The sequence below is a fragment of the Pseudorasbora parva genome, chromosome 2 (genome assembly GCF_024679245.1).
Source record: "Pseudorasbora parva isolate DD20220531a chromosome 2, ASM2467924v1, whole genome shotgun sequence".
NCBI lineage: Eukaryota > Metazoa > Chordata > Actinopteri > Cypriniformes > Gobionidae > Pseudorasbora > Pseudorasbora parva.
Window position 1 is genome coordinate 62,527,140 of NC_090173.1, and position 17,128 is coordinate 62,544,267.

The 17,128-nt window shown below is 48.0% G+C and overlaps 33 non-coding genes across 33 annotated transcripts; 13 read left to right on the forward strand and 20 right to left on the reverse strand.

The window, feature by feature from the left end:
- The first annotated feature begins 174 nt into the window (after positions 1–174).
- On the forward strand, positions 175–246 carry trnag-ucc (transfer RNA glycine (anticodon UCC)). Its single transcript has one exon. It is a non-coding gene; the product is annotated as a tRNA-Gly (tRNA).
- A 536-nt stretch (positions 247–782) lies between these two features.
- trnag-ucc (transfer RNA glycine (anticodon UCC)) lies at positions 783–854 on the forward strand. Its single transcript has one exon. It is a non-coding gene; the product is annotated as a tRNA-Gly (tRNA).
- Positions 855–1,379: 525 nt separating this feature from the next.
- On the forward strand, positions 1,380–1,451 carry trnag-ucc (transfer RNA glycine (anticodon UCC)). The gene has a single exon. It is a non-coding gene; the product is annotated as a tRNA-Gly (tRNA).
- Positions 1,452–1,561: 110 nt separating this feature from the next.
- On the reverse strand, positions 1,562–1,633 carry trnad-guc (transfer RNA aspartic acid (anticodon GUC)). Its single transcript has one exon. It is a non-coding gene; the product is annotated as a tRNA-Asp (tRNA).
- Positions 1,634–1,978: 345 nt separating this feature from the next.
- On the forward strand, positions 1,979–2,050 carry trnag-ucc (transfer RNA glycine (anticodon UCC)). Its single transcript has one exon. It is a non-coding gene; the product is annotated as a tRNA-Gly (tRNA).
- Positions 2,051–2,159: 109 nt separating this feature from the next.
- On the reverse strand, positions 2,160–2,231 carry trnad-guc (transfer RNA aspartic acid (anticodon GUC)). The gene has a single exon. It is a non-coding gene; the product is annotated as a tRNA-Asp (tRNA).
- Positions 2,232–2,575: 344 nt separating this feature from the next.
- On the forward strand, positions 2,576–2,647 carry trnag-ucc (transfer RNA glycine (anticodon UCC)). The gene has a single exon. It is a non-coding gene; the product is annotated as a tRNA-Gly (tRNA).
- A 709-nt stretch (positions 2,648–3,356) lies between these two features.
- trnad-guc (transfer RNA aspartic acid (anticodon GUC)) lies at positions 3,357–3,428 on the reverse strand. The gene has a single exon. It is a non-coding gene; the product is annotated as a tRNA-Asp (tRNA).
- Positions 3,429–3,773: 345 nt separating this feature from the next.
- On the forward strand, positions 3,774–3,845 carry trnag-ucc (transfer RNA glycine (anticodon UCC)). The gene has a single exon. It is a non-coding gene; the product is annotated as a tRNA-Gly (tRNA).
- Positions 3,846–4,562: 717 nt separating this feature from the next.
- On the reverse strand, positions 4,563–4,634 carry trnad-guc (transfer RNA aspartic acid (anticodon GUC)). The gene has a single exon. It is a non-coding gene; the product is annotated as a tRNA-Asp (tRNA).
- Positions 4,635–4,979: 345 nt separating this feature from the next.
- Positions 4,980–5,051, forward strand: trnag-ucc (transfer RNA glycine (anticodon UCC)). The gene has a single exon. It is a non-coding gene; the product is annotated as a tRNA-Gly (tRNA).
- Positions 5,052–5,160: 109 nt separating this feature from the next.
- Positions 5,161–5,232, reverse strand: trnad-guc (transfer RNA aspartic acid (anticodon GUC)). Its single transcript has one exon. It is a non-coding gene; the product is annotated as a tRNA-Asp (tRNA).
- Positions 5,233–5,758: 526 nt separating this feature from the next.
- trnad-guc (transfer RNA aspartic acid (anticodon GUC)) lies at positions 5,759–5,830 on the reverse strand. Its single transcript has one exon. It is a non-coding gene; the product is annotated as a tRNA-Asp (tRNA).
- A 537-nt stretch (positions 5,831–6,367) lies between these two features.
- On the reverse strand, positions 6,368–6,439 carry trnad-guc (transfer RNA aspartic acid (anticodon GUC)). The gene has a single exon. It is a non-coding gene; the product is annotated as a tRNA-Asp (tRNA).
- Positions 6,440–6,783: 344 nt separating this feature from the next.
- On the forward strand, positions 6,784–6,855 carry trnag-ucc (transfer RNA glycine (anticodon UCC)). The gene has a single exon. It is a non-coding gene; the product is annotated as a tRNA-Gly (tRNA).
- Positions 6,856–6,964: 109 nt separating this feature from the next.
- On the reverse strand, positions 6,965–7,036 carry trnad-guc (transfer RNA aspartic acid (anticodon GUC)). Its single transcript has one exon. It is a non-coding gene; the product is annotated as a tRNA-Asp (tRNA).
- A 345-nt stretch (positions 7,037–7,381) lies between these two features.
- trnag-ucc (transfer RNA glycine (anticodon UCC)) lies at positions 7,382–7,453 on the forward strand. The gene has a single exon. It is a non-coding gene; the product is annotated as a tRNA-Gly (tRNA).
- A 717-nt stretch (positions 7,454–8,170) lies between these two features.
- On the reverse strand, positions 8,171–8,242 carry trnad-guc (transfer RNA aspartic acid (anticodon GUC)). The gene has a single exon. It is a non-coding gene; the product is annotated as a tRNA-Asp (tRNA).
- Positions 8,243–8,587: 345 nt separating this feature from the next.
- On the forward strand, positions 8,588–8,659 carry trnag-ucc (transfer RNA glycine (anticodon UCC)). Its single transcript has one exon. It is a non-coding gene; the product is annotated as a tRNA-Gly (tRNA).
- A 109-nt stretch (positions 8,660–8,768) lies between these two features.
- Positions 8,769–8,840, reverse strand: trnad-guc (transfer RNA aspartic acid (anticodon GUC)). The gene has a single exon. It is a non-coding gene; the product is annotated as a tRNA-Asp (tRNA).
- A 526-nt stretch (positions 8,841–9,366) lies between these two features.
- trnad-guc (transfer RNA aspartic acid (anticodon GUC)) lies at positions 9,367–9,438 on the reverse strand. Its single transcript has one exon. It is a non-coding gene; the product is annotated as a tRNA-Asp (tRNA).
- Positions 9,439–9,975: 537 nt separating this feature from the next.
- On the reverse strand, positions 9,976–10,047 carry trnad-guc (transfer RNA aspartic acid (anticodon GUC)). The gene has a single exon. It is a non-coding gene; the product is annotated as a tRNA-Asp (tRNA).
- A 526-nt stretch (positions 10,048–10,573) lies between these two features.
- trnad-guc (transfer RNA aspartic acid (anticodon GUC)) lies at positions 10,574–10,645 on the reverse strand. The gene has a single exon. It is a non-coding gene; the product is annotated as a tRNA-Asp (tRNA).
- Positions 10,646–10,990: 345 nt separating this feature from the next.
- On the forward strand, positions 10,991–11,062 carry trnag-ucc (transfer RNA glycine (anticodon UCC)). The gene has a single exon. It is a non-coding gene; the product is annotated as a tRNA-Gly (tRNA).
- A 109-nt stretch (positions 11,063–11,171) lies between these two features.
- Positions 11,172–11,243, reverse strand: trnad-guc (transfer RNA aspartic acid (anticodon GUC)). Its single transcript has one exon. It is a non-coding gene; the product is annotated as a tRNA-Asp (tRNA).
- A 526-nt stretch (positions 11,244–11,769) lies between these two features.
- On the reverse strand, positions 11,770–11,841 carry trnad-guc (transfer RNA aspartic acid (anticodon GUC)). The gene has a single exon. It is a non-coding gene; the product is annotated as a tRNA-Asp (tRNA).
- Positions 11,842–12,785: 944 nt separating this feature from the next.
- Positions 12,786–12,857, forward strand: trnag-ucc (transfer RNA glycine (anticodon UCC)). Its single transcript has one exon. It is a non-coding gene; the product is annotated as a tRNA-Gly (tRNA).
- Positions 12,858–13,565: 708 nt separating this feature from the next.
- On the reverse strand, positions 13,566–13,637 carry trnad-guc (transfer RNA aspartic acid (anticodon GUC)). The gene has a single exon. It is a non-coding gene; the product is annotated as a tRNA-Asp (tRNA).
- A 527-nt stretch (positions 13,638–14,164) lies between these two features.
- On the reverse strand, positions 14,165–14,236 carry trnad-guc (transfer RNA aspartic acid (anticodon GUC)). Its single transcript has one exon. It is a non-coding gene; the product is annotated as a tRNA-Asp (tRNA).
- Positions 14,237–14,762: 526 nt separating this feature from the next.
- trnad-guc (transfer RNA aspartic acid (anticodon GUC)) lies at positions 14,763–14,834 on the reverse strand. The gene has a single exon. It is a non-coding gene; the product is annotated as a tRNA-Asp (tRNA).
- Positions 14,835–15,360: 526 nt separating this feature from the next.
- trnad-guc (transfer RNA aspartic acid (anticodon GUC)) lies at positions 15,361–15,432 on the reverse strand. Its single transcript has one exon. It is a non-coding gene; the product is annotated as a tRNA-Asp (tRNA).
- Positions 15,433–15,958: 526 nt separating this feature from the next.
- trnad-guc (transfer RNA aspartic acid (anticodon GUC)) lies at positions 15,959–16,030 on the reverse strand. The gene has a single exon. It is a non-coding gene; the product is annotated as a tRNA-Asp (tRNA).
- A 649-nt stretch (positions 16,031–16,679) lies between these two features.
- Positions 16,680–16,751, forward strand: trnag-ucc (transfer RNA glycine (anticodon UCC)). Its single transcript has one exon. It is a non-coding gene; the product is annotated as a tRNA-Gly (tRNA).
- Positions 16,752–17,128: the final 377 nt, after the last annotated feature.

The following is a 17,128-nucleotide window of genomic DNA, read 5'->3' on the forward strand; positions in this document are numbered from 1 at the left end:
TAGAGAGCTTGTTTTTCAATGAAGAGATTGGTAGGTAGAGTCCATAGGTTAATGCATTTTTTTCAGTTGCGAGTCCAAACAGACAGAGTTTCAGTTCCTCTGCACACAGTCGCTGAAAATGTGTTGGGAGCATTGACCGCCTAAGGTGGCGTTCAGCAAACAAGCAAAATGCCTGCGTTGGTGGTATAGTGGTGAGCATAGCTGCCTTCCAAGCAGTTGACCCGGGTTCGATTCCCGGCCAACGCAATTCTTTTGCTCAAAAATGTCTCCCGGGGCCCTGGCCAACTCTTTGTGTCACTTGTAGCTGGAGCAATAACTTTTGAATGGGTCTTTGGGCAGCAGTAAAGAATTAGACCTCCCCTTCGGGGAATCGAACCCCAGTCTTCCGCGTGACAGGCGGAGATACTGTCCACTATACTAACGAGGAGTTGCGGAAGGCTGGCGTCGCACCCGATCAGCGCAACTGCTGCTCGCCGCAAACAGGCTTCCCATTTGCAGGTACGGCCTCATGAGTCATATCGCTTCACAGAAGCAAAGAGAAGCCAACAGAACATGTAAAATATAATTAAATATAAAGTGTCTGTATAAATTGAGGAATGTCACTGAATTAGAGAGCTTGTTTTTCAATGAAGAGATTGGTAGGTCAGGTCCATAGGTTAATGCATTTTTTTCAGTTGCTGGTCCAAACAGACAGAGTTTCAGTTCCTCTGCACACAGTCACTGATAATGTGTTGGGAGCATTGACCGGGTAAGGTGGCGTTCAGCAAACAAGCAAAATGCCTGCGTTGGTGGTATAGTGGTGAGCATAGCTGCCTTCCAAGCAGTTGACCCGGGTTCGATTCCCGGCCAACGCAATTCTTTTGCTCAAAAATGTCTTCCGGGACCCTGGCCAGCTCTTTGTGTCACTTGTAGCTGGAGCAATAACTTTTGAATGGGTCTTTGGGCAGCAGTAAAGAATTAGACCTCCCCGTCGGGGAATCGAACCCCGGTCTTCCACGTGACAGGCGGAGATACTGTCCACTATACTAACGAGGAGTTGCGGAAGGAGGCGTCGCACCCGATCAGCGCAACTGCTGCTCGCCGCAAACAGGCTTCCCATTTGCAGGTACGGCCTCATGAGTCATAACGCTTCAAAGAAGCCAACAGAACATCTATTATATAAATAAATATGAAGTGTCTGTATAAATTGTGGAATGTCACTGAATTAGAGAGCTTCTTTTTCAATGAAGAGATTGGTAGGTAGAGTCCATAGGTTAATGCATTTTTTTCAGTTGCGAGTCCAAACAGACAGAGTTTCAGTTCCTCTGCACACAGTCGCTGAAAATGTGTTGGGAGCATTGACCGCCTAAGGTGGCGTTCAGCAAACAAGCAAAATGCCTGCGTTGGTGGTATAGTGGTGAGCATAGCTGCCTTCCAAGCAGTTGACCCGGGTTCGATTCCCGGCCAACGCAATTCTTTTGCTCAAAACTGTCTCCCGGGGCCCCTGGCCAGCTCTTTGTGTCACTTGTAAATGGAGCAATAACTTTTGAATGGGTCTTTGGGCAGCAGTAAAGGACTAGACCTCCCCGTCGGGGAATCGAACCCCGGTCTTCCGCGTGACAGGCGGAGATACTGTCCACTATACTAACGAGGAGTTGCAGAAGGCTGGCGTCGCACCCGATCAGCGCAACTGCTGCTCGCCGCAAACATCCTTCCCATTTGCAGGTACGGCTTCATGAGTCATATCGCTTCAAAGAAGCCAACAGAACATCTATTATATAAATAAATATGAAGTGTCTGTATAAATTGTGGAATGTCACTGAATTAGAGAGCTTGTTTTTCAATGAAGAGATTGGTAGGTAGAGTCCATAGGTTAATGCATTTTTTTCAGTTGCTAGTCCAAACAGACAGAGTTTCAGTTCCTCTGCACACAGTCGCTGAAAATGTGTTGGGAGCATTGACCGCCTAAGGTGGCGTTCAGCAAACATGCAAAATGCCTGCGTTGGTGGTATAGTGGTGAGCATAGCTGCCTTCCAAGCAGTTGACCCGGGTTCGATTCCCGGCCAACGCAATTCTTTTGCTCAAAAATGTCTCCCGGGACCCTGGCCAGCTCTTTGTGTCACTTGTAGCTGGAGCAATAACTTTTGAATGGGTCTTTGGGCAGCAGTAAAGAATTAGACCTCCCCGTCGGGGAATCGAACCCCGGTCTTCCGCGTGACAGGCGGAGATACTGTCCACTATACTAACGAGGAGTTGCGGAAGGAGGCGTCGCACCCGATCAGCGCAACTGCTGCTCGTCGCAAACAGGCTTCCCATTTGCAGGTACGGCCTCATGAGTCATATCGCTTCAAAGAAGCCAACAGAACATCTATTATATAAATAAATATGAAGTGTCTGTATAAATTGTGGAATGTCACTGAATTAGAGAGCTTGTTTTTCAATGAAGAGATTGGTAGGTAGAGTCCATAGGTTAATGCATTTTTTTCAGTTGCGAGTCCAAACAGACAGAGTTTCAGTTCCTCTGCACACAGTCGCTGAAAATGTATTGGGAGCATTGACCGCCTAAGGTGGCGTTCAGCAAACAAGCAAAATGCCTGCGTTGGTGGTATAGTGGTGAGCATAGCTGCCTTCCAAGCAGTTGACCCGGGTTCGATTCCCGGCCAACGCAATTCTTTTGCTCAAAAATGTCTCCCGGGGCCCTGGCCAACTCTTTGTGTCACTTGTAGCTGGAGCAATAACTTTTGAATGGGTCTTTGGGCAGCAGTAAAGAATTAGACCTCCCCTTCGGGGAATCGAACCCCGGTCTTCCGCATGACAGGCGGAGATACTGTCCACTATACTAACCAGGAGTTGCAGAAGGCTGGCGTCGCACCCGATCAGCGCAACTGCTGCTCGCCGCAAACAGGCTTCCCATTTGCAGGTACGGCCTCATGAGTCATATCGCTTCAAAGAAGCCAACAGAACATCTATTATATAAATAAATATGAAGTGTCTGTATAAACTGTGGAATGTCACTGAATTAGAGAGCTTGTTTTTCAATGAAGAGATTGGTAGGTAGAGTCCATAGGTTAATGCATTTTTTTTCAGTTGCGAGTCCAAACAGACAGAGTTTCAGTTCCTCTGCACACAGTCGCTGATAATGTGTTGGGAGCATTGACCGCCTAAGGTGGCGTTCAGCAAACAAGCAAAATGCCTGCGTTGGTGGTATAGTGGTGAGCATAGCTGCCTTCCAAGCAGTTGACCCGGGTTTGATTCCCGGCCAACACAATTCTTTTGCTCAAAACTGTCGCCCGGGGCCCCTGGCCAGCTCTTTGTGTCACTTGTAAATGGAGCAATAACTTTTGAATGGGTCTTTGGGCAGCAGTAAAGGACTAGACCTCCCCGTCGGGGAATCGAACCCCGGTCTTCCGCGTGACAGGCGGAGATACTGTCCACTATACTAACGAGGAGTTGCAGAAGGCTGGCGTCGCACCCGATCAGCGCAACTGCTGCTCGCCGCAAACATCCTTCCCATTTGCAGGTACGGCCTCATGAGTCATATCGCTTCAAAGAAGCCAACAGAACATCTATTATATAAATAAATATGAAGTGTCTGTATAAATTGTGGAATGTCACTGAATTAGAGAGCTTGTTTTTCAATGAAGAGATTGGTAGGTAGAGTCCATAGGTTAATGCATTTTTTTCAGTTGCGAGTCCAAACAGACAGAGTTTCAGTTCCTCTGCACACAGTCGCTGAAAATGTATTGGGAGCATTGACCGCCTAAGGTGGCGTTCAGCAAACAAGCAAAATGCCTGCGTTGGTGGTATAGTGGTGAGCATAGCTGCCTTCCAAGCAGTTGACCCGGGTTCGATTCCCGGCCAACGCAATTCTTTTGCTCAAAAATGTCTCCCGGGGCCCTGGCCAACTCTTTGTGTCACTTGTAGCTGGAGCAATAACTTTTGAATGGGTCTTTGGGCAGCAGTAAAGAATTAGACCTCCCCTTCGGGGAATCGAACCCCGGTCTTCCGCATGACAGGCGGAGATACTGTCCACTATACTAACCAGGAGTTGCAGAAGGCTGGCGTCGCACCCGATCAGCGCAACTGCTGCTCGCCGCAAACAGGCTTCCCATTTGCAGGTACGGCCTCATGAGTCATATCGCTTCACAGAAGCAAAGAGAAGCCAACAGAACATGTAATATATAATTAAATATAAAGTGTCTGTATAAATTGAGGAATATCACTGAATTAGAGAGCTTGTTTTTCAATGAAGAGATTGGTAGGTCAGGTCCATAGGTTAATGCATTTTTTTCAGTTGCTGGTCCAAACAGACAGAGTTTCAGTTCCTCTGCACACAGTCACTGATAATGTGTTGGGAGCATTGACCGCGTAAGGTGGCGTTCAGCAAACAAGCAAAATGCCTGCGTTGGTGGTATAGTGGTGAGCATAGCTGCTTTCCAAGCAGTTGACCCGGGTTCGATTCCCGGCCAACGCAATTCTTTTGCTCAAAAATGTCTCCCGGGACCCTGGCCAGCTCTTTGTGTCACTTGTAGCTGGAGCAATAACTTTTGAATGGGTCTTTGGGCAGCAGTAAAGAATTAGACCTCCCCGTCGGGGAATCGAACCCCGGTCTTCCGCGTGACAGGCGGAGATACTGTCCACTATACTAACGAGGAGTTGCAGAAGGCTGGCGTCGCACCCGATCAGCGCAACTGCTGCTCGCCGCAAACATCCTTCCCATTTGCAGGTACGGCCTCATGAGTCATATCGCTTCAAAGAAGCCAACAGAACATCTATTATATAAATAAATATGAAGTGTCTGTATAAATTGTGGAATGTCACTGAATTAGAGAGCTTGTTTTTCAATGAAGAGATTGGTAGGTAGAGTCCATAGGTTAATGCATTTTTTTCAGTTGCGAGTCCAAACAGACAGAGTTTCAGTTCCTCTGCACACAGTCGCTGAAAATGTGTTGGGAGCATTGACCGCCTAAGGTGGCGTTCAGAAAACAAGCAAAATGCCTGCGTTGGTGGTATAGTGGTGAGCATAGCTGCCTTCCAAGCAGTTGACCCGGGTTCGATTCCCGGCCAACGCAATTCTTTTGCTCAAAAATGTCTCCCGGGACCCTGGCCAACTCTTTGTGTCACTTGTAGCTGGAGCAATAACTTTTGAATGGGTCTTTGGGCAGCAGTAAAGGACTAGACCTCCCCGTCGGGGAATCGAACCCCGGTCTTCCGCGTGACAGGCGGAGATACTGTCCACTATACTAACGAGGAGTTGCAGAAGGCTGGCGTCGCACCTGATCAGCGCAATTGCTGCTCGTCGCAAACATCCTTCCCATTTGCAGGTACGACCTCATGAGTCATATCGCTTCAAAGAAGCCAACAGAACATCTATTATATAAATAAATATGAAGTGTCTGTATAAATTGTGGAATGTCACTGAATTAGAGAGCTTGTTTTTCAATGAAGAGATTGATAGGTAGAGTCCATAGGTTAATGCATTTTTTTCAGTTGCGAGTCCAAACAGACAGAGTTTCAGTTCCTCTGCACACAGTCGCTGAAAATGTGTTGGGAGCATTGACCGCCTAAGGTGGCGTTCAGCAAACAAGCAAAATGCCTGCGTCGGTGGTATAGTGGTGAGCATAGCTGCCTTCCAAGCAGTTGACCCGGGTTCGATTCCCGGCCAACGCAATTCTTTTGCTCAAAAATGTCTCCCGGGGCCCTGGCCAACTCTTTGTGTAACTTGTAGCTGGAGCAATAACTTTTGAATGGGTCTTTGGGCAGCAGTAAAGAATTAGACCTCCCCGTCGGGGAATCGAACCCCGGTCTTCCGCGTGACAGGCGGAGATACTGTCCACTATACTAACGAGGAGTTACGGAAGGCTGGCGTCGCACCCGATCAGCGCAACTGCTGCTCGCCGCAAACAGGCTTCCCATTTGCAGGTACGGCCTCATGAGTCATATCGCTTCACAGAAGCAAAGAGAAGCCAACAGAACATGTAATATATAATTAAATATAAAGTGTCTATATAAATTGAGGAATGTCACTGAATTAGAGAGCTTGTTTTTCAATGAAGAGATTGGTAGGTAGAGTCCATAGGTTAATGCATTTTTTTCAGTTGCGAGTCCAAACAGACAGAGTTTCAGTTCCTCTGCACACAGTCACTGATAATGTGTTGGGAGCATTGACCGCGTAAGGTGGCGTTGAGCAAACAAGCAAAATGCCTGCGTTGGTGGTATAGTGGTGAGCATAGCTGCCTTCCAAGAAGTTGACCCGGGTTCGATTCCCGACCAACGCAATTCTTTTGCTCAAAACTGTCGCCCGGGGCCCCTGGCCAGCTCTTTGTGTCACTTGTAAATGGAGCAATAACTTTTGAATGGGTCTTTGGGCAGCAGTAAAGGACTAGACCTCCCCGTCGGGGAATCGAACCCCGGTCTTCCGCGTGACAGGCGGAGATACTGTCCACTATACTAACGAGGAGTTGCGGAAGGAGGCGTCGCACCCGATCAGCGCAACTGCTGCTCGTCGCAAACAGGCTTCCCATTTGCAGGTACGGCCTCATGAGTCATATCGCTTCAAAGAAGCCAACAGAACATCTATTATATAAATAAATATGAAGTGTCTGTATAAATTGTGGAATGTCACTGAATTAGTGAGCTTGTTTTTCAATGAAGAGATTGGTAGGTAGAGTCCATAGGTTAATGCATTTTTTTCAGTTGCGAGTCCAAACAGACAGAGTTTCAGTTCCTCTGCACACAGTCGCTGATAATGTGTTGGGAGCATTGACCGCCTAAGGTGGCGTTCAGCAAACAAGCAAAATGCCTGCGTTGGTGGTATAGTGGTGAGCATAGCTGCCTTCCAAGCAGTTGACCCGGGTTCGATTCCCGGCCAACGCAATTCTTTTGCTCAAAACTGTCTCCCGGGGCCCTGGCCAACTCTTTGTGTCACTTGTAGCTGGAGCAATAACTTTTGAATGGGTCTTTGGGCAGCAGTAAAGAATTAGACCTCCCCGTCGGGGAATCGAACCCCGGTCTTCCGCGTGACAGGCGGAGATACTGTCCACTATACTAACGAGGAGTTACGGAAGGCTGGCGTCGCACCCGATCAGCGCAACTGCTGCTCGTCGCAAACAGGCTTCCCATTTGCAGGTACGGCCTCATGAGTCATATCGCTTCAAAGAAGCCAACAGAACATCTATTATATAAATAAATATGAAGTGTCTGTATAAATTGTGGAATGTCACTGAATTAGAGAGCTTGTTTTTCAATGAAGAGATTGGTAGGTAGAGTCCATAGGTTAATGCATTTTTTTCAGTTGCGAGTCCAAACAGACAGAGTTTCAGTTCCTCTGCACACAGTCGCTGAAAATGTATTGGGAGCATTGACCGCCTAAGGTGGCGTTCAGCAAACAAGCAAAATGCCTGCGTTGGTGGTATAGTGGTGAGCATAGCTGCCTTCCAAGCAGTTGACCCGGGTTCGATTCCCGGCCAACGCAATTCTTTTGCTCAAAAATGTCTCCCGGGGCCCTGGCCAACTCTTTGTGTCACTTGTAGCTGGAGCAATAACTTTTGAATGGGTCTTTGGGCAGCAGTAAAGAATTAGACCTCCCCTTCGGGGAATCGAACCCCGGTCTTCCGCATGACAGGCGGAGATACTGTCCACTATACTAACCAGGAGTTGCAGAAGGCTGGCGTCGCACCCGATCAGCGCAACTGCTGCTCGCCGCAAACAGGCTTCCCATTTGCAGGTACGGCCTCATGAGTCATATCGCTTCACAGAAGCAAAGAGAAGCCAACAGAACATGTAATATATAATTAAATATAAAGTGTCTGTATAAATTGAGGAATATCACTGAATTAGAGAGCTTGTTTTTCAATGAAGAGATTGGTAGGTCAGGTCCATAGGTTAATGCATTTTTTTCAGTTGCTGGTCCAAACAGACAGAGTTTCAGTTCCTCTGCACACAGTCACTGATAATGTGTTGGGAGCATTGACCGCGTAAGGTGGCGTTCAGCAAACAAGCAAAATGCCTGCGTTGGTGGTATAGTGGTGAGCATAGCTGCTTTCCAAGCAGTTGACCCGGGTTCGATTCCCGGCCAACGCAATTCTTTTGCTCAAAAATGTCTCCCGGGACCCTGGCCAGCTCTTTGTGTCACTTGTAGCTGGAGCAATAACTTTTGAATGGGTCTTTGGGCAGCAGTAAAGAATTAGACCTCCCCGTCGGGGAATCGAACCCCGGTCTTCCGCGTGACAGGCGGAGATACTGTCCACTATACTAACGAGGAGTTGCAGAAGGCTGGCGTCGCACCCGATCAGCGCAACTGCTGCTCGCCGCAAACATCCTTCCCATTTGCAGGTACGGCCTCATGAGTCATATCGCTTCAAAGAAGCCAACAGAACATCTATTATATAAATAAATATGAAGTGTCTGTATAAATTGTGGAATGTCACTGAATTAGAGAGCTTGTTTTTCAATGAAGAGATTGGTAGGTAGAGTCCATAGGTTAATGCATTTTTTTCAGTTGCGAGTCCAAACAGACAGAGTTTCAGTTCCTCTGCACACAGTCGCTGAAAATGTGTTGGGAGCATTGACCGCCTAAGGTGGCGTTCAGAAAACAAGCAAAATGCCTGCGTTGGTGGTATAGTGGTGAGCATAGCTGCCTTCCAAGCAGTTGACCCGGGTTCGATTCCCGGCCAACGCAATTCTTTTGCTCAAAAATGTCTCCCGGGACCCTGGCCAACTCTTTGTGTCACTTGTAGCTGGAGCAATAACTTTTGAATGGGTCTTTGGGCAGCAGTAAAGGACTAGACCTCCCCGTCGGGGAATCGAACCCCGGTCTTCCGCGTGACAGGCGGAGATACTGTCCACTATACTAACGAGGAGTTGCAGAAGGCTGGCGTCGCACCTGATCAGCGCAATTGCTGCTCGTCGCAAACATCCTTCCCATTTGCAGGTACGACCTCATGAGTCATATCGCTTCAAAGAAGCCAACAGAACATCTATTATATAAATAAATATGAAGTGTCTGTATAAATTGTGGAATGTCACTGAATTAGAGAGCTTGTTTTTCAATGAAGAGATTGATAGGTAGAGTCCATAGGTTAATGCATTTTTTTCAGTTGCGAGTCCAAACAGACAGAGTTTCAGTTCCTCTGCACACAGTCGCTGAAAATGTGTTGGGAGCATTGACCGCCTAAGGTGGCGTTCAGCAAACAAGCAAAATGCCTGCGTCGGTGGTATAGTGGTGAGCATAGCTGCCTTCCAAGCAGTTGACCCGGGTTCGATTCCCGGCCAACGCAATTCTTTTGCTCAAAAATGTCTCCCGGGGCCCTGGCCAACTCTTTGTGTAACTTGTAGCTGGAGCAATAACTTTTGAATGGGTCTTTGGGCAGCAGTAAAGAATTAGACCTCCCCGTCGGGGAATCGAACCCCGGTCTTCCGCGTGACAGGCGGAGATACTGTCCACTATACTAACGAGGAGTTACGGAAGGCTGGCGTCGCACCCGATCAGCGCAACTGCTGCTCGCCGCAAACAGGCTTCCCATTTGCAGGTACGGCCTCATGAGTCATATCGCTTCACAGAAGCAAAGAGAATCCAACAGAACATGTAATATATAATTAAATATAAAGTGTCTATATAAATTGAGGAATGTCACTGAATTAGAGAGCTTGTTTTTCAATGAAGAGATTGGTAGGTAGAGTCCATAGGTTAATGCATTTTTTTCAGTTGCGAGTCCAAACAGACAGAGTTTCAGTTCCTCTGCACACAGTCACTGATAATGTGTTGGGAGCATTGACCGCGTAAGGTGGCGTTGAGCAAACAAGCAAAATGCCTGCGTTGGTGGTATAGTGGTGAGCATAGCTGCCTTCCAAGAAGTTGACCCGGGTTCGATTCCCGACCAACGCAATTCTTTTGCTCAAAACTGTCGCCCGGGGCCCCTGGCCAGCTCTTTGTGTCACTTGTAAATGGAGCAATAACTTTTGAATGGGTCTTTGGGCAGCAGTAAAGGACTAGACCTCCCCGTCGGGGAATCGAACCCCGGTCTTCCGCGTGACAGGCGGAGATACTGTCCACTATACTAACGAGGAGTTGCAGAAGGCTGGCCTCGCACCCGATCAGCGCAACTGCTGCTCGCCGCAAACAGGCTTCCCATTTGCAGGTACGGCCTCATGAGTCATATCGCTTCAAAGAAGCCAACAGAACATCTATTATATAAATAAATATGAAGTGTCTGTATAAATTGTGGAATGTCACTGAATTAGAGAGCTTGTTTTTCAATGAAGAGATTGGTAGGTAGAGTCCATAGGTTAATGCATTTTTTTCAGTTGCGAGTCCAAACAGACAGAGTTTCAGTTCCTCTGCACACAGTCACTGATAATGTGTTGGGAGCATTGGCCGCGTAAGGTGGCGTTCAGCAAACAAGCAAAATGCCTGCGTTGGTGGTATAGTGGTGAGCATAGCTGCCTTCCAAGAAGTTGACCCGGGTTCGATTCCGACCAACGCAATTCTTTTGCTCAAAACTGTCGCCCGGGGCCCCTGGCCAGCTCTTTGTGTCACTTGTAAATGGAGCAATAACTTTTGAATGGGTCTTTGGGCAGCAGTAAAGGACTAGACCTCCCCGTCGGGGAATCGAACCCCGGTCTTCCGCGTGACAGGCGGAGATACTGTCCACTATACTAACGAGGAGTTGCAGAAGGCTGGCGTCGCACCCGATCAGCGCAACTGCTGCTCGCCGCAAGCATCCTTCCCATTTGCAGGTACGGCCTCATGAGTCATATCGCTTCAAAGAAGCCAACAGAACATCTATTATATAAATAAATATGAAGTGTCTGTATAAATTGTGGAATGTCACTGAATTAGAGAGCTTGTTTTTCAATGAAGAGATTGGTAGGTAGAGTCCATAGGTTAATGCATTTTTTTCAGTTGCGAGTCCAAACAGACAGAGTTTCAGTTCCTCTGCACACAGTCGCTGAAAATGTGTTGGGAGCATTGACCGCCTAAGGTGGCGTTCAGCAAACAAGCAAAATGCCTGCGTTGGTGGTATAGTGGTAAGCATAGCTGCCTTCCAAGCAGTTGACCCGGGTTCGATTCCCGGCCAACGCAATTCTTTTGCTCAAAAATGTCTCCCGGGGCCCTGGCCAACTCTTTGTGTCACTTGTAGCTGGAGCAATAACTTTTGAATGGGTCTTTGGGCAGCAGTAAAGAGTTAGACCTCCCCGTCGGGGAATCGAACCCCGGTCTTCCGCGTGACAGGCGGAGATACTGTCCACTATACTAACGAGGAGTTGCGGAAGGAGGCGTCGCACCCGATCAGCGCAACTGCTGCTCGCCGCAAACAGGCTTCCCATTTGCAGGTACGGCCTCATGAGTCAAATCGCTTCAAAGAAGCCAACAGAACATCTATTATATAAATAAATATGAAGTGTCTGTATAAATTGTGGAATGTCACTGAATTAGAGAGCTTGTTTTTCAATGAAGAGATTGGTAGGTAGAGTCCATAGGTTAATGCATTTTTTTCAGTTGCGAGTCCAAACAGACAGAGTTTCAGTTCCTCTGCACACAGTCACTGATAATGTGTTGGGAGCATTGACCGCGTAAGGTGGCGTTCAGCAAACAAGCAAAATGCCTGCGTTGGTGGTATAGTGGTGAGCATAGCTGCCTTCCAAGCAGTTGCCCCGGGTTCGATTCCTGGCCAACGCAATTCTTTTGCTCAAAACTGTCTCCCGGGGCCCCTGGCCAGCTCTTTGTGTCACTTGTAAATGGAGCAATAACTTTTGAATGGGTCTTTGGGCAGCAGTAAAGGACTAGACCTCCCCGTCGGGGAATCGAACCCCGGTCTTCCGCGTGACAGGCGGAGATACTGTCCACTATACTAACGAGGAGTTGCAGAAGGCTGGCGTCGCACCCGATCAGCGCAACTGCTGCTCGCCGCAAACATCCTTCCCATTTGCAGGTACGGCCTCATGAGTCATATCGCTTCAAAGAAGCCAACAGAACATCTATTATATAAATAAATATGAAGTGTCTGTATAAATTGTGGAATGTCACTGAATTAGAGAGCTTGTTTTTCAATGAAGAGATTGGTAGGTAGAGTCCATAGGTTAATGCATTTTTTTCAGTTGCGAGTCCAAACAGACAGAGTTTCAGTTCCTCTGCACACAGTCGCTGAAAATGTGTTGGGAGCATTGACCGCCTAAGGTGGCGTTCAGCAAACAAGCAAAATGCCTGCATTGGTGGTATAGTGGTGAGCATAGCTGCCTTCCAAGCAGTTGACCCGGGTTCGATTCCCGGCCAACGCAATTCTTTTGCTCAAAACTGTCTCCCGGGGCCCCTGGCCAGCTCTTTGTGTCACTTGTAAATGGAGCAATAACTTTTGAATGGGTCTTTGGGCAGCAGTAAAGGACTAGACCTCCCCGTCGGGGAATCGAACCCCGGTCTTACGCGTGACAGGCGGAGATACTGTCCACTATACTAACGAGGAGTTGCAGAAGGCTGGCGTCGCACCCGATCAGCGCAACTGCTGCTCGCCGCAAACATCCTTCCCATTTGCAGGTACGGCCTCATGAGTCATATCGCTTCAAAGAAGCCAACAGAACATCTATTATATAAATAAATATGATGTGTCTGTATAAATTGTGGAATGTCACTGAATTAGAGAGCTTGTTTTTCAATGAAGAGATTGGTAGGTAGAGTCCATAGGTTAATGCATTTTTTTCAGTTGCGAGTCCAAACAGACAGAGTTTCAGTTCCTCTGCACACAGTCGCTGAAAATGTGTTGGGAGCATTGACCGCGTAAGGTGGCGTTCAGCAAACAAGCAAAATGCCTGCGTTGGTGGTATAGTGGTGAGCATAGCTGCCTTCCAAGCAGTTGACCCGGGTTCGATTCCCGGCCAACGCAATTCTTTTGCTCAAAAATGTCTCCCGGGACCCTGGCCAGCTCTTTGTGTCACTTGTAGCTGGAGCAATAACTTTTGAATGGGTCTTTGGGCAGCAGCAAAAAGAATTAGACCTCCCCGTCGGGGAATCGAACCCCGGTCTTCCACGTGACAGGCGGAGATACTGTCCACTATACTAACGAGGAGTTGCGGAAGGAGGCATCGCACCCGATCAGCGCAACTGCTGCTCGCCGCAAACAGGCTTCCCATTTGCAGGTACGGCCTCATGAGTCATATCGCTTCAAAGAAGCCAACAGAACATCTATTATATAAATAAATATGAAGTGTCTGTATAAATTGTGGAATGTCACTGAATTAGAGAGCTTGTTTTTCAATGAAGAGATTGGTAGGTAGAGTCCATAGGTTAATGCATTTTTTTCAGTTGCGAGTCCAAACAGACAGAGTTTCAGTTCCTCTGCACACAGTCGCTGAAAATGTGTTGGGAGCATTGACCGCCTAAGGTGGCGTTCAGAAAAGAAGCAAAATGCCTGCGTTGGTGGTATAGTGGTGAGCATAGCTGCCTTCCAAGCAGTTGACCCGGGTTCGATTCCCTGCCAACGCAATTCTTTTGCTCAAAAATGTCTCCCGGGACCCTGGCCAACTCTTTGTGTCACTTGTAGCTGGAGCAATAACTTTTGAATGGGTCTTTGGGCAGCAGTAAAGAATTAGACCTCCCCGTCGGGGAATCGAACCCCGGTCTTCCGCGTGACAGGCGGAGATACTGTCCACTATACTAACGAGGAGTTGCGGAAGGCTGGCGTCGCACCCGATCAGCGCAACTGCTGCTCGCCGCAAACAGGCTTCCCATTTGCAGGTACGGCCTCATGAGTCATATCGCTTCAAAGAAGCCAACAGAACATCTATTATATAAATAAATATGAAGTGTCTGTATAAATTGTGGAATGTCACTGAATTAGAGAGCTTGTTTTTCAATGAAGAGATTGGTAGGTAGAGTCCATAGGTTAATGCATTTTTTTCAGTTGCGAGTCCAAACAGACAGAGTTTCAGTTCCTCTGCACACAGTCACTGATAATGTGTTGGGAGCATTGACCGCGTAAGGTGGCGTTCAGCAAACAAGCAAAATGCCTGCGTTGGTGGTATAGTGGTGAGCATAGCTGCCTTCCAAGAAGTTGACCCGGGTTCGATTCCCGACCAACGCAATTCTTTTGCTCAAAACTGTCACCCGGGGCCCCTGGCCAGCTCTTTGTGTCACTTGTAAATGGAGCAATAACTTTTGAATGGGTCTTTGGGCAGCAGTAAAGGACTAGACCTCCCCGTCGGGGAATCGAACCCCGGTCTTCCGCGTGACAGGCGGAGATACTGTCCACTATACTAACGAGGAGTTGCAGAAGGCTGGCGTCGCACCCGATCAGCGCAACTGCTGCTCGCTGTAAACAGGCTTCCCATTTGCAGGTACGGCCTCATGAGTCATATCGCTTCAAAGAAGCCAACAGAACATCTATTATATAAATAAATATGAAGTGTCTGTATAAATTGTGGAATGTCACTGAATTAGAGAGCTTGTTTTTCAATGAAGAGATTGGTAGGTAGAGTCCATAGGTTAATGCATTTTTTTCAGTTGCGAGTCCAAACAGACAGAGTTTCAGTTCCTCTGCACACAGTCACTGATAATGTGTTGGGAGCATTGGCCGCGTAAGGTGGCGTTCAGCAAACAAGCAAAATGCCTGCGTTTGTGGTATAGTGGTGAGCATAGCTGCCTTCCAAGCAGTTGACCCGGGTTCGATTCCCGGCCAACGCAATTCTTTTGCTCAAAAATGTCTCCCGGGACCCTGGCCAGCTCTTTGTGTCACTTGTAGCTGGAGCAATAACTTTTGAATGGGTCTTTGGGCAGCAGTAAAGAATTAGACCTCCCCGTCGGGGAATCGAACCCCGGTCTTCCGCGTGACAGGCGGAGATACTGTCCACTATACTAACGAGGAGTTGCGGAAGGAGGCGTCGCACCCGATCAGCGCAACTGCTGCTCGTCGCAAACAGGATTCCCATTTGCAGGTACGGCCTCATGAGTCATATCGCTTCAAAGAAGCCAACAGAACATCTATTATATAAATAAATATGAAGTGTCTGTATAAATTGTGGAATGTCACTGAATTAGAGAGCTTGTTTTTCAATGAAGAGATTTGTAGGTCAGGTCCATAGGTTAATGCATTTTTTTCAGTTGCTGGTCCAAACAGACAGAGTTTCAGTTCCTCTGCACACAGTCACTGATAATGTGTTGGGAGCATTGACCGCGTAAGGTGGCGTTCAGCAAACAAGCAAAATGCCTGCGTTGGTGGTATAGTGGTGAGCATAGCTGCCTTCCAAGCAGATGACCCGGGTTCGATTCCCGACCAACGCAATTCTTTTGCTCAAAACTGTCGCCCGGGGCCCCTGGCCAGCTCTTTGTGTCACTTGTAAATGGAGCAATAACTTTTGAATGGGTCTTTGGGCAGAAGTAAAGGACTAGACCTCCCCGTCGGGGAATCGAACCCCGGTCTTCCGCGTGACAGGCGGAGATACTGTCCACTATACTAACGAGGAGTTGCAGAAGGCTGGCGTCGCACCCGATCAGCGCAACTGCTGCTCGCCGCAAACAGGCTTCCCATTTGCAGGTACGGCCTCATGAGTCATATCGCTTCAAAGAAGCCAACAGAACATCTATTATATAAATAAATATGAAGTGTCTGTATAAATTGTGGAATGTCACTGAATTAGAGAGCTTGTTTTTCAATGAAGAGATTGGTAGGTAGAGTCCATAGGTTAATGCATTTTTTTCAGTTGCGAGTCCAAACAGACAGAGTTTCAGTTCCTCTGCACACAGTCACTGATAATGTGTTGGGAGCATTGGCCGCGTAAGGTGGCGTTCAGCAAACAAGCAAAATGCCTGCGTTGGTGGTATAGTGGTGAGCATAGCTGCCTTCCAAGAAGTTGACCCGGGTTCGATTCCAACCAACGCAATTCTTTTGCTCAAAACTGTCGCCCGGGGCCCCTGGCCAGCTCTTTGTGTCACTTGTAAATGGAGCAATAACTTTTGAATGGGTCTTTGGGCAGCAGTAAAGGACTAGACCTCCCCGTCGGGGAATCGAACCCCGGTCTTCCGCGTGACAGGCGGAGATACTGTCCACTATACTAACGAGGAGTTGCAGAAGACTGGCGTCGCACCCGATCAGCGCAACTGCTGCTCGCCGCAAACATCCTTCCGGCATCCTTGAGCATAGCTGCCTTCCAAGCAGTTGACCCGGGTTCGATTCCCGGCCAACGCAATTCTTTTGCTCAAAAATGTCTCCCGGGACCCTGGCCAGCTCTTTGTGTCACTTGTAGCTGGAGCAATAACTTTTGAATGGGTCTTTGGGCAGCAGTAAAGAATTAGACCTCCCCGTCGGGGAATCGAACCCCGGTCTTCCACGTGACAGGCGGAGATACTGTCCACTATACTAACGAGGAGTTGCGGAAGGAGGCGTCGCACCCGATCAGCGCAACTGCTGCTCGCCGCAAGCATCCTTCCCATTTGCAGGTACGGCCTCATGAGTCATATCGCTTCAAAGAAGCCAACAGAACATCTATTATATAAATAAATATGAAGTGTCTGTATAAATTGTGGAATGTCACTGAATTAGAGAGCTTGTTTTTCAATGAAGAGATTGGTAGGTAGAGTCCATAGGTTAATGCATTTTTTTCAGTTGCGAGTCCAAACAGACAGAGTTTCAGTTCCTCTGCACACAGTCGCTGAAAATGTGTTGGGAGCATTGACCGCGTAAGGTGGCGTTCAGCAAACAAGCAAAATGCCTGCGTTGGTGGTATAGTGGTGAGCATAGCTGCCTTCCAAGCAGTTGACCCGGGTTCGATTCCCGGCCAACGCAATTCTTTTGCTCAAAAATGTCTCCCGGGACCCTGGCCAGCTCTTTGTGTCACTTGTAGCTGGAGCAATAACTTTTGAATGGGTCTTTGGGCAGCAGCAAAAAGAATTAGACCTCCCCGTCGGGGAATCGAACCCCGGTCTTCCACGTGACAGGCGGAGATACTGTCCACTATACTAACGAGGAGTTGCGGAAGGAGGCATCGCACCCGATCAGCGCAACTGCTGCTCGCCGCAAACAGGCTTCCCATTTGCAGGTACGGCCTCATGAGTCATATCGCTTCAAAAGAAGCCAACAGAACATCTATTATATAAATAAATATGAAGTGTCTGTATAAATTGTGGAATGTCACTGAATTAGAGAGCTTGTTTTTCAATGAA